The 12,302-nt window shown below is 37.5% G+C and overlaps 1 pseudogene; it reads right to left on the bottom strand.

Annotated features, from left to right (window-relative positions):
- Positions 1-6,386: 6,386 nt before the first annotated feature.
- Positions 6,387-7,958, bottom strand: LOC149231641 (protein FREE1 pseudogene; annotated as a pseudogene).
- Positions 7,959-12,302: the final 4,344 nt, after the last annotated feature.

Genomic DNA, 12,302 nt, shown 5'->3' with positions numbered 1-12,302 from the left:
TAGTGCAGACTTACATTGATCTATTCTAAACCTTTCTAACAGGACTTTGACATACTTTTCTTGGGATAGAAATGTTTGACCTAAATCTCTCCAGATCGCGACACCTAAACAGTACCTAAGTTCACCGAGATGCTTCATCTCAAACATCTGTGACATCTGCTGCTTGATTTCATTAATTAGATATATAGCATCACTTTTAATTATCAAATAATCTACAAATACTGAAATCAACACTATGCATCCTTGTTCATCTTTCATGGTGTAAAGATTAGTGTCATTCTACTTCTATTATAGGCAACTTGTTGAAAAAATGAGTCAATTTTCTCATACCATGACCTGGGAGCTTGTTTTAGTCTATAGAGTGCTTTCTTCAACCTACAGACTAAATGTTATTTTCCCTTCTCGACAAACCCTTCCGGTTGCTCTAAATAAACCTCTTCTTTCAATTCTCCATTCAAAATTGCAGAATTTACATCTAGTTGGTGCATCATCCAATGTTTCTTAGTAGCTAAAGCAATTAACATTCTGATGGTGTTCAATTTAGCTATAGGGGCGAAGGTTTCTTCATAATCTATCCCTTCTTTTTGTGTGTACCCCTTTGCAACCAACCTAACTTTTAGTTTTCCTATAGTTCCATCTGCATTAACTTTCGGTTTATATAACCATTTGTAACCTATGACCTGCTTTCCTCTAGGGAGTTATACCAATTCCCAAGTGTTGTTTCTGATTATTGAATCATATTCCTGTCCCATGGCTATTTTCCATTCATTACTTTCATTTGCTTCTTTATAAATAGATGATTCAACAACATTCATCATACTAGTTATAAAATCATTTTCCCTATATCTTGAATTCATTTGAGCTTTCCTACCTGATCCCCTAAGTGGTGGGGTGGTGGTTTCAAACCTTATTTCTTACTGCTGTTGTTCTTGTTGTTGTTGTTGTTGTTGTTGTTGTTGCTACTGTTGTTCATCCTCTGCCTTTGTCTGCTGTTGACCCTGGCTGTTCTCTACTTCTTCAAAGTACAGGATGTCCCATCCATCATAGTGCTCATTAGTTTCTTCATTATCCTGCTCATGGCATTTAACATCTCTACTAACAAAGATCTTGTGAGTAGAGGGATTAAATAATCTTTATGCTTTATATGATGAACAATACCCTATAAAAGTACATATGATGGCTTTTGAGTCTAATTTCCTTCTATCTTCCTTTGGTATGTGGGAAAATGCTTTACATCCAAATATCCTTAAGTGTTTTACTGCAGGTTTATATCCATATAAAGCTTCAAAAGGAGTTTTAAACTCAAGACTTCTTGTAGGACTCCTATTTTTTAAATAGACCGCAGTATTCACTGTTTTAGCCTAAAAACCATTTGAAAGATTCTTACCTTTAAGCATACTTCTAGCACATTCCACCAATGTTATGTTCTTCCTTTCTGTTACTCCATTTTGCTGTGGAGTATGGGGAATTGTGAACTGATGCACAATTCCATGATCTTTACAATATATTATAAGCTCATCTTTCCTGTATTCTCCCTCTTGATCAGAACGGAGAATTTTTATCCATTACCCTGTTTGTCTTTCAATCATATTTTTAAATTTCTTAAAGTATTCGAATGTATGACTCTTCTTACTTAAGAAATACACCCAAGAAAACTTCGTACAGTCATCAGTAAACAGTAGGAAATACATTGCACCTCCTAATGATTTTTTCTGCATGGGACCACAAAGGTCTGTGTGCACTAACTCCAGTATATCCTTCTGTTTATTTTCTACTCTAACAGGGAATTATTCTCTATGCATTTTTCCTAAAGTACAAGCATCGCAATCATTACATACTTTCTTTAGCATAGGATGATCTCTTACCATTTCTTTCCTCTGTAGTAACACCAAATCATTGCAATTGATGTGGCCGAATCTCTGATGCCAAAGCTCTTCTGTAGTCAGGCATGCTACTGTCAATGCTCGATCTGGTGCAAGGCTCACATCCAACTTGTACAGTCCTCCTATTCGTATTCCTGTAGAAATTGTCTTCATTCCATTTAGCAGATCTTTAATGTAATAGTTAGATTTTAAAAATTAAACTTTCAAATCTTGATCTATAATCATAGATACAGAAATCAAGTTCTTTTTTATGCCAGACACATACATCACATTATAAATTTGTTTGATATTACCATCAGGTAGAATAACAGAAATTTTTCCACATCCTTTGATTTGATGACTTTTGTCATCTCCTAGGTAAATCTGTGCGTCTTCGTTGATATCTTTAAAATCCTCCAGCCAGTGCTTGTTCCCTGTCATGTGTGTTTATGCTCCTGAATCTACATACCAGATGTCTACATCAACATTTTCATTATGATCTGCCATGAACAACCTCAAATTCTGCACCTGATCACTGTTCGCGAGATAACCTGCATGTCTCTTTGGCTTTTGTTGTTCTTCATGATACTTCTTTTTCCTACATACCCTGGGAATATGATCCAATTTTTTGCAATAAAAACATTTAGTTTCAAAGTAGTTTTTATTCGGATGCATTCCTAGGGCCAGATTTGGCCATTTCTGTGAACTTGCTTTGTTTTGTTGTTGTGGACCTCCTTTCCCTTTGTAGAAGTTTTTCCTCGCCATCAATGCAAGATCGACACTCTGGGGCTTCAGAGTCGATCTCCTCTCTTCTTCCTGCATCAGTATACCTGTCAGCTCTTCAAAATGCGATATCTTTTCTCTAACATTTATCCTTGTGATGAACATTTGATAATCGTCAGTGACATCATTAATTGTAATGGTCACAAGATCTGTATCGTCCATTGTATGACCAATATCTGGTAATTTGGTTTTCAGATCCTTGGTCCTTGCTACAAATGAAGCAATCATTTCATTCTCCTCCATCTTCATGGATAGGATCTTACTCTTGAAGAACAGAAGACGATTTGAATTTCTGATCTTGCACAATTCCTTCAGAATTCCCTAGATCTCGTTAGTTGACTTACCTTCTCTAATGCGTGGTATAATACAGTCTTTCCCTGACATCTTTAACATTGTCCTTGCTCTACTTTCTCGTTTCTCCCAATCTTGGACTGATGTTGATCCAGTCGCGGGCCTCGGCTCATCCCCATTCAAAATCGTCCAAGCACTCTGTGCTTCTAGTAGAGTCTGCATCATAAACTTCTAATTTGCATAATTGGAACCATCAAGCTTGTTATGCTTGTTCATGCATGCTTTAAATATATTGTTATTCATCTTGGCGATTTAGAAGAAAAAAAATTTGACAGGTAAAAGATGTTAAATTTACCCCAGATCTATGAAAGAGACAGATCACTGTTGTTTGATCTCGCAGCACATGTGCAAATCTCCGTGGCTTCCTTCTCAGCCTCTAGACAACCTCCTGTTGTCAACTTTAGCCTTGTTATTGGCTTCCCCACACAGCTTCTCTGACAACTTACGACCTTGTTTTGGCTTCCTCATGCAAACACAGCCTTGTTATTGGTTGTCCTTGATCACCACATAAGTCCTTATCTATTCTGCAATGTCGTCGCAGAGGTACAAGTCTTTCTTACGACAAAAAATTTGTGCAAAGTGATACAGTGCCCTTGTCGCAAAGGTACACGGCTTTCCAGCAACAATTTCGGAAACGTCGCAGTTATCTGCCTTACAACTGCGATGATCTTGGTTTAGTGAACTAGCCACCAGCCAGCGTACAGGTTTCTCAGCCCTGACACTCAGATACCATGATAAAAATGGCTCTCCAGAACGCTCTACATTGTTCATCAACATTACACATTAAATAGAGTACATGGTTTTATGAAAGTAAGAATAGCATCCTAAGAAATAGAAAATAATTCCTATCCTCAAGCTACGTGAACCAACTCTACCTATTCTAGGATATTCTCCATTATCTTCAGCAGAAGTGCAAGAAAGACAGTCCAAAATAGAAGTGCATCAAATAAAGGTGAAATTTGAATTTCAAATCAATACACACAATTTGAAATGTAGCCAATTTGAAAGGTAGACAATTTCCACCGAGTGAAATGGAAAGAGAATATAAGAGGAAACTAACAGATTCAACATGTGACACATCAATTAAAATCGAAGAAAAAATGTATTTAATGCATTATTCAATTTTATTATTGTTCAGCCCACGTGTAAGAACAATGTGCTAATACATTTAATAATAAACACAACCGAATAACCTGGGAATGTGGTAAACCATAAGTTTCATAAGCCAAGGAGAACCACTCTGAAAAAGTGTCAATATTGTTTTTCGGTAAGCAGTTTTGTTGCATTTTATAAAACCTAGGCTTTTATTGGGTGAACAATAACAAATATTCAATATCCTCACACGCTGGATTCATTTTCAGTAACGTAGACAAAGATTATAAATTCTAGGTAGAATTTCTATATAACGAGCTATGAAATGCAGTATTTCTTACACCATCAGTACCGGCGGTGCAAGGTCTGATATAATGGGTTCGATTCTTATTACTGAGCTTTCAGTTTTTACCTGAAAGACGTTGAAGAGATTCTTTGACCTTCAATTTCATCTGCAGATATGGAACCCTGGATCCTTTGCTATACCGATTTGCGACGGCTTGGCTCACCACTCTATTATTCCCTCGTCTCCAAAAAAACCGGCGATACGTTTACTAATTTCTCGATCTAAAACCTACTGTGATACTAATATGAAAATTGAGACAAATAAGAGAGAGAGTTATATTGTATGGAATTTTATCGAAACAATAGTAGGAATGAATCTTTCATCGTGTCCAACATTTTAGAGCCTACATATATTATTGCAACGGATTTCTGGACAAGCGTGCCCTGTGCATATATACCGTTTTAGATTTATTCATATTGATTCTGTTCCCATTTCGATATTCGTCTATATCTTTACTTATTGTATATGGTATATGGAGTTTTCTACCCACACACCATTGGGGATTCTCCTTAACAGTTCTCTATAAACACCATCGTAGTAGGCTCTGCAGTTGAATACATTGTTGAAAAGCACTATTTCTCACGTCACATGCCTCTCCTGCAAACATGTATATATTAGAGTACAACTAATTTGTATTTTATCAATCGGACTGAACCATAAGTGAAGCAAGTGCATTTTAGAAATGATTGCACGATCATTATAACAGAGAAAAGGAATCGTATTGCACTGACCACAATTTAGGAAATGAAACTTCTGGGCACCTAGTCTAGGCCTTGCACGTTATGCATGGGTCATTTTCCTGCGGGGTCGAAATGGATTGCCAGAGGTGGAAGACTTATGCCCTAGTCAATTTGTTATTGGTTTTTTTGGTTACAATTTGTTTAAATTTTGGTAGAGATTTGTTTTTATCTAATTGGCCTAGCTTGAAAGATTTGTTAGAATCTTAAGTTTAAGTTGTGATCTCTCTGAAAATAAAGTGTTTTAATGATTTTTGAGAATTTTGAATCAAAAACCAATTTTATACTACAATAATTAAGATTAGACCCAAAATAATTCAAGCAAAATTGTGATTTTTGTTATTTAAAACTCATTTTTAAATGTATAAATAAATTTAACACTTTGAAAATCTTATACAATATTCAAATTCTATAAATTAAACAATTTAAATTTTTTAAAATGACTTACACATTGATTAAAAGTGACTATGAAAAACATCTTAGGAACACCCTGCATCTATTAATTAAACTCCACGTTGAAGAATCATTATTAAAAATGAAAATTAGTTAAAAAGTCATTAATTTCTTGTGTGCTATGTTACCAGAAATATGTGTAAGAGAATCATTATTAAAAATGAGAAATGGTTGAAAAGTCATTAATTCATTTGTGAATTGTTACTAGGAATATGTCAATTAAACAATATTTTTTAGTATTTAAAAATAAAAATCTGAGAACATCATTTTAGAATAAACACACCTATCGATGTAATTAAGTAAACATTACGATAATTGAGTGAGTGAAAATCGTATCCTCGCCTCTCCGGGCACCCAGAAAGGCGTGACTCATAGAATTTAAACAGTCCCTCGCATGGAGTAGTGTTCTATTGGATGCACATCTGACTGAAGAGAAGAAAGTTCATGTCAGGTCTCGTCATTCTTTATATTTTTCTTCAAACAAAAGGGCTTTCTCTATATTTAACTTATTTTATAGTTCTTTTATGCGAATAATACACTTAATATTCGGTACTGATTACAGAAAAATGAAAATATTAAAAGCTCAGTATTGAACAATAATGCTACATTCATTCCGTCAGAAGCCAAAAGACGTTACTACATTCTTATGATTCACCTTCGTGGCAAAATTCTGCGCTATTATAAAAAATATAATGCATTTTCGATATTATTACAATCCAAAAAAATTATATACACCAAAAATATATCATTAGATAAATTCAACTAACAACGGTCACTGACAAGAAAAAGGTGTTGGCATACACCACACTCAACTGTTTCTGTTCCAGAGCTTGGCACTTGAACCTGCAAGTGAACCGTGCAAGTAGGACAGGCAACCTCTCCGATCCTTGTTCCATCAGAAGTAAACTGACTAGACGGATGTGGAGATGAACCCATAGCAGTATAAGAGCTTTCCTTGCGATTTCTCCCCATTTCCTCCATAAGCCTTTTCACAAGATCATCATGACTTCGTTGCGCACTGGCTTTGCTTCTTGTCTTATTCGTAGCAGTCAACCTTTGTGTAAGAACTTCTGCCAAACAATTGTCACAGACTCGAACTGGTTGAGCATCCTTGTCTGCAGTAAGTGGAGCCCGCCCTTGTGTACACTTGTCACAAAATATATGGCCACAGTTTCTACAATGATGCCTTCGGACAAATGCTCCAAAATTTATCCCACATACTTTACAACTTGTCACAGCTTCATTAGGAACCTAATGCTGTTTTTCTTCTACAGATCTCTTCAATGGTTTCCCTGTCAGTTGGTCAGATGTTTTGTTTCTGTCATTATTATTTGTGGCGTCCATCATCTCTCGAAGCTGAACACAAGCAGCTGCCACTGTGTCAAGAATTGTACTTGTGGTATAGCGGTTTGATTGTAACCTTATCCTCCTTGGATCAAGATCACCTGAACTTTTTGCCCAGAAAGTATACACTGAAGGATCATTCACCTCCCATTTCGTAATATTCTCAAGCGGATAGATTCTTAATGTTTTATTTGAGGTTGGATCCATCATTCGAAGCCCATGCAGACCAATCTGGAAAAGCACATCCAAGGTACTCTGAGAACCCGAATCTGGAAGTATCTTCACCCTGAATTTCTGCACACCGTTTCCTCCATCCTGCGTTTCAGCCTTTGGAACAGCCTTCGTAATCTTTGTCAAATTCCCATAATCATCAAACGCTGCTAGGGTTTTTGAACCCGCACCTGTACCTGTGCCGTGAGCACCATATGGCTCGGCTCGCTCCCCATCGTATTTATAAACTTCACCGCCAAAACCATCATCGTAAACATCAAAACCGTTCTTGTCGTAATCTGGTTCTTTTCCAACGGGGATCTCATAGTACTTCTGATCAAAACCAGGCGGCTGAAAGGAATCGAGGTTTTCATAACCTCTGTGGCCGGGATACGCAAACCGCTGGTCATACGCATGTTTTTGTGCAGCGGCAGCGTAGTTATAAACAGGGGCAGTGGGGTTACTGCTATAGAAATAGTTACCATTAGCATCCGGAGGAGTGGGGGAAGCTATGGGCGATTGGAGTGTGAATTGCGAAGCATTGGGAGGTGGGTATTGAAGAAATTGGTTTGGGTAATTGGCATTGATACTGTGGGGGTGATTGTAGCTGTAATTAGACGGATCGCAACCATGGGTAGCGGCTACCTCAGGTTCGGGAGCCGGGGGGTAATACGCCGGAGCTGCTGCTTCTTCATAGGGAGGAGGTGAAGCCCCATCAAATGATGGATTGTTACTGTTGGATTGCTCCACATTATAATAGCTTCTGCTTGGATGATGCATCCTTCCACTGCCCAAATTCACAACGAGTCGATCCTTTCCAAATAAACGTGCCGAGCTATTGGAGACAGACTCTATGACACAGCTCGAAACCAAATGCCTTCAAATCCCAGCGAAGGAAGACCAGAGAATTGGGTAAAAAGAGCCGCCTCTGCTAAGTTACAAACAATTCCACCTTCGAAACCACAACACTTCTATTGAATTTCGTGCCAACCAAGGCGAGTGTGGTGACGCCAAACCAAATTGTATTTCGAACACGATTATTTCCAACCTATATACGGTGGATTGATGAATGAATCTTCGATTATTAACAATAAAAAGATGTCGGTTCTCCACCATTTTTAATAATAAAAATGTGTCGGTTCTCCACCCTTTCCCACCAATATTTGGATTCGATTGGATTCCTGATCTTCAATCGTTCATCATGGCCTCCGTCTCCGTGAAGTTATTTTATTTTATTTTATTTTATTTTATTTTTATTTTGAAAGTAAAGAGTGGTTTATATTTGTTTTATGGATTTGAGGCTAGGATTTCGTAAAAAAAATTGTGGTGGAATTTTGATTTGTGTTGGTTAAAATGGTTTTTTTTATTGCCGTCTTAAAAACCCCTCTAAGGTACTTCTATTGTGAAGAGTTCACATGTCAAACTTGTGATTTCAATGAATCTCTACGAGATTCTAGACAAATTATATCAAAAAAATAAATGGAAAAACTTTTCAAAAAGTCTGTCTTAAACATAGACAAAAATAATGGCCATTAAATCCATCCATTACTATTCACAATGATGTACATTTATACAAGTTCAATGACCCTTGGTTTCATATTCCAAGTGGTTTCTTGGACTTTGGTAACTGTTCACATTCAACACCAACCCTTAGTGGATTAGGTGTCCAACATTCCTCCCCTTAATCTGAAAGGATATGTATGAGTCTCAAAAGAGAGTTGTAATACAAAATGTGAAAAATGCATGGCAACACTATGTTGAATGTTCTCTATGAGATGATGGCATAAGGTGGGAGAACTCGAGGTCTAAACCAACAGCAGTTTAAGGATGACCACTAACACTGGAATGCTTAGTGCAGTTCCTGGAAGTCTTCTAAATATTGCAATATGTTGAGGTCTTCTACTAGAGGAAGTGCTCCTTAATGCTTTGAAAATGGAGACCTTAACCCTGAAAAAAGGGAGGCCTACAACTTATGGTGGTATAAGGAAGGCCACTAACCAAAGGAACACTTAGTGTGATTCCCATAACTCTTCCAAATATGGCAAGAAGTTGAAGTCTTATGCTAGAGGAAGTGGCTCCCTAATGCTTTGGAGAGGGAGACCTTCAACCTGGAAAAACGGAAGTCTGCAACCAGCGGTGGTTTAAGGAATGTTTAGGGGCTTCTTTGTCTTTGGTTACAACACTGAATCTGGGAATCGTTGTCTCTAGCTGTAGGCTCAAGCAAAAGGTTCAAGTGTTGGCTCAAGCTCATAATCATGTACACTTATACAAGTCCAATGACCCTTGGTTTCATATTGCAAGTGGTTTCTTGGACTCTCATGAATGATTACATTTCACACCAACCCTTAGTGGATTGGTTGTCCAACATTCCCCCCCTAATCCAAATGGTTATATATGAGTCCCAGAAGGGACTAGTAATACAAAATGTTAAAAATGCATGGCAGCACTAGGGTGAATGTTCTCTATGGCATCAGGTGGGAGAACTTGAGGTCTCAACCAACAGTGGTTTAAGGATGACCACCAACACTGGAACAATTAGTGAAATTCCCAGAACTCTTATAAATATGGAATGAAGTTGAGGTCTTCTACTAGAGGAAGTGCTCCTTAATGATTTGAAGAGGGAGACCTTAACCCTAAAAAAAGAGAGGTCTACAACTTATAGTGGTTTAAAGAAGGTCACCAACCAAAGAAACACCTAGTGCAATTCCTCGAACTCTTCAAAATATGGCAAGACGGTGAAGTCTTATGCTAGAGGAAGTGCTCCTTAATGCTTTGGAGAGGGAGCCCTTCAACCTGAAAAAAAGGAGGTTTGCAACCTGTGGCGTTTTAAGGAAGGCCACCAACCAAAGGTATGATTAGGGGCTTCTTTGTCTTTGGTTACAACTCTAAATCTGGGTATGCTTGTCTTTGGCTGTAGGCTCAAGCAGTAGGCTTGTGTTGTGGCTCAAGATCGCTTGATGTATCTTTGAGACTTGTAGAGGAACATCAATTCCCCCTTGTAAGATACAAAGTGAGAAGATTAGGAAAATTCAACTGCAAGACTTTTCAATACTCTAGAAAAATATCTGACATATGACCGCAATATCTTCTTGGTTGTTGAAGCCCATTGCTAAGAAGTGATCCATCCAAGGTGAACCTTTGTTCTTCCAAGAGGCTTGTTTCTTAAGCATATGTTTGAAGAATGAGTGTGCTAACCACAATGCTTGTATGGGTAAAGATAAAAACAATGATCTTTCACATGATCAACTCTGTCACAATGTTGGTATTTCATAATATGTTGTTGTGGAGGAGGAGAAGAAATAGGTGAATACGTATCATCCTGAAGAAATCCATCACTTTGATATTGGAAGGGCTTTGAATAATATCAAGTATGAAGAGAAACCTCCTTGTCATATACAAGACCTGTTTTACACTTATTGTCGGCAAGCTCTTCCCAAGGCCTGATCATTGGCTTGGGAAGTGCAAGTTGAATTTCCACACTTGTATGCAAATATGCTCATGGATCAACCTCAACTTTGATGTCTTTACTATTTTATGCATGTTGATGGGAGTCAACTTGCGACTAAAAGATGGGATTGTTATGAACAAAAATAGGTTCTAAATGATGACTACGCTATTATAGATCCTCTTGTTGTCACTAAGATTCAAACTACAAAAAACCAATTTTGTCATGTGCATTTTGCTCACAGATTCCAATGCCGAAAAGAGTGTCCTTGTTGATACTTACCATCTCATCTATAGTGGAATGTATTAGAGTATTCAACATATATAATACACTCATCAAGTTTGGCCATTTTGAAGCATACACAACGAATCAAATAGCACTTATTCACGTGAGGCACCAAGCATAGATAGCTAACACGAGCACACTGCTTTAATCAAAATAGAAAAAGGGACATGTTCGAAATAGTATTGAGTAATTCACATCTTATTATGCAGCATATCACATTGCGGGATATGTTCACGCAATTGATCAGTTTGTAAGTTGATTTACATGTTTGTCATCCTTTAAAAACTTGGCCATCATATAATATATATCATGGCTCCAATGCAAAGCAAATCAGTAAGGAATATTTAAAAATATAAATCAACACACCATACACATTCCACGGTATAGTTGATTCAACGCACCACAGTGAAGCAAAAGCAACATAGTTCGGTGGAATCGTAGCAAGGTGTTTGAAGACAAGATTTTGGGATGGAGTAAAATGAACTCGTAGTAGCCAATGTACACATCAAATTTAACCACACAAAATGCACCATATGCCTAATCAGTACAGGGTTTTAATGCATTTCAACTCACACTATTTCAATACACTATTCAACAATCTTCAACAGGATTGTGACTTGATGCATAGATTCTTCACACCTCCATGTTCAACCTCAAACCTCATGATGAAATGATTTTTTATCCAATGATTTGAATGAGAGACCTCGTCCTATATCCGCACCAATATATTTTTAATCCTAGGGCAGGCAAATCGCTATTTTATTGAGCCTCGAGTCAACACCATCTATTGTCCAACTATTCAAACGTTGAACTTCATGAATAATCACAGTTTTGATTTCACTACACCGCTTTAGCTTGTTGAATGAAATTGATAACAGTGATCTAATAAAAGAAAATCACAGTGAAGTGTTTCAAATCTACCACCAAACTCTTTCTTGACCAAACAAGTCATTCCTCGAGATGGTAGACCTAGACTTAAGGAATCGGATATGGAGGATGCATTTAGTAATGGAGCATATAAAGTGCTACAGATCCTAATTCACGTCTGAATTCGACAAACCAAGAGGATCTACCAATATTGATTTTGAGGTTATATATTCCATTTACACACAATCTATACCCTCTTACTACATTTCATTCAATGTTTTTTTTGCAAGTTCAGGCATTTGAGTAGCAACGTAGGGAGTGTACATTACTTGCAGAAGTTGCGCACTAGAAAATATACCATTAATGGAATATCTTTCTGATAAGGGCTTTGTTAAATTCTAATTTTCAACACCGCGGTGGTTTTTTGAAAACAACCCCGGTCTCCCCGCACCGCCTTTGGCAAAAGGCTGTATCCGTCGGAGGGGACCCGACACAATCACACTCCGCCACGTGTCCCCAGTACGAAT

This window comes from Pinus tabuliformis, chromosome J, assembly GCF_031772625.1.
Source record: "Pinus tabuliformis cultivar Carrire ecotype Pingquan chromosome J, CPIR1, whole genome shotgun sequence".
NCBI classification, from domain to species: Eukaryota; Viridiplantae; Streptophyta; class Pinopsida; order Pinales; family Pinaceae; genus Pinus; species Pinus tabuliformis.
Note: the sequence above shows the minus strand (reverse complement) of the source record. Positions and strands in the feature narration are given on the sequence as shown.